The sequence below is a fragment of the Meleagris gallopavo genome, chromosome 11, assembly GCF_000146605.3.
Source record: "Meleagris gallopavo isolate NT-WF06-2002-E0010 breed Aviagen turkey brand Nicholas breeding stock chromosome 11, Turkey_5.1, whole genome shotgun sequence".
NCBI classification, from domain to species: domain Eukaryota; kingdom Metazoa; phylum Chordata; class Aves; order Galliformes; family Phasianidae; genus Meleagris; species Meleagris gallopavo.
This window is the reverse complement of record NC_015021.2, coordinates 2,338,596-2,340,377: the sequence shown is the minus strand read 5'-3', so window position 1 is coordinate 2,340,377 and position 1,782 is coordinate 2,338,596.

Sequence of the window (1,782 nt, the reverse complement as noted above, 5' to 3'; positions counted from 1 at the left end):
CTTGGGGATCTGAATATGAATCTTCAGTCTGGGCACGAGAACACACCAACCCACTGCAAATCAGGAGGGGAAAACCAGCATAGGCTGTCACTGAGACTGTTGTTCTGGCTTTGAAGTGGAGTCCAAGCTCAAACTTTTCTGATGAATCGAAGTCGTTAAGTTTTAGCGCAGATGAGTTATGGCTCAGCTTCGAAAACTGTACAAATGTTTAATAAAAATCGTCTCATAAGTGGCCTTTTAGAATTGTCTTGTTTCACTAGTGAAAATTAAATCTGGGACATCTCTCCCCTTTCTAAATGCCATCTTCCCAGTACAGTCCATTTATTAACGCTATCAATTCTCTCTTTCAAGTCTGTCGTTATCATGATTTAGGGAGACTCTTTCTCTTAAAGCAGAGATTTCCCAATCGGAAAAACAGCCGACTCCAGTCACGCCGCTGCGTGATTTCGGAAGTGTGTACAAAAGGCCACGGGGGTACTGAGAACATATGGGTGACAGTGGCCCTGCCAAGGGGCTGCTGCGGACCCCTGCTGTGCCCAGGTGCGAGCAGGGCAGGGCAGGGTGCAGGGTCCCACGGGGGATGCCCGCTCCGGGTCCGCGTGTGCGCGGGTTTTGCTCACGGCTGCGCTCGGCCCCGGGCTGCACCACATCCCCGCTTCCTGCAGCCGGGATCGCAGGGGTAATGTGCGCATTCGACATGAATTTCAGTGAAACCAGATGCCAGCGTCTAAATTAATACTAGTGTTTTGCAGATTCTATAACCATTAAAGCATCGAATTAATTAAGTTCTGCGGCTTTCTTTAAGTCGAACGCTATCGCTTTATTCCCATCGATGGGAGGCGGGTCAGCGCACTTGGGCACAGTCACCAGATACTTTCCAGAAGTTTATTTGCACATCAGAACACGTTCTGAACCGATTCCAGGAACACTCTGCTTCTTATTCACGAAGCCTGCAAGCTTTGGAGAGCTCGGTATAAATAGTGTGCACCAGCCCGTAACTCCAGCAGAGCAGCCCCCAGCCCTCCCAACCTGGCCATTGGAAGGCGGGTTTGTATTTTTGGGGGGAGAAGGATGTAGGTTTTTCTTTTTTTTTTAAACTTCTGGTTTACTGTGTTTTTTCCTTTTCTTACTTTTACTTATTTTTTTAAATTACTGTTATTTTTTTTTGGAGAGGCACTTTCCTGTAACCCCTCCCCAACACAGCCAGGTAAAGACAGCAGACAGCGCCTAAGTAATAGATGTTCACGTATGAAAGGGGTTGACCGAGGAACTCTCTCTTCACCCCCCTGCAAACAAAATATAAAAAGTTTCCCAAAGCACAGGAAAGCCCCAATGACCTTACAATTCACCCTGCACATTAAAACAGTGGCTGCACGGCTGCCTGCCTGGGAAGAAAAAGCAATAGACTTAAGAGGAAATTGAAACAAAGACATCGGAGTTGATCTGGCACATCTTTTGGATCAGATCAAAACAACTGTGTTTGATTTTGCTTGGCTTTACAGGGAGCATTAGGAAGAGCAAACCGCATCAAGGTGGGGCCCGGGGCTGCCAGAAGGGCAGGTTCGGCTGAGCCTGCTGCTGAGCATTGCAGGAATGTCTCTGATGGGCTGTGAACGCATCTCCCGGCAAAACCCAGTCCTGGGGCCACGGCTTGGATCCCAACGTCTCTTCTGCCCTCTCCCGCCGAGCTTCAGGGCTTTCTGGCTGTCTGTGTCTGTCCGTCCTTCTGCCGGGGTCACCCCGGTCCCGAATAGCCCCGCTCGCCCAGGACCAGCATTCCCC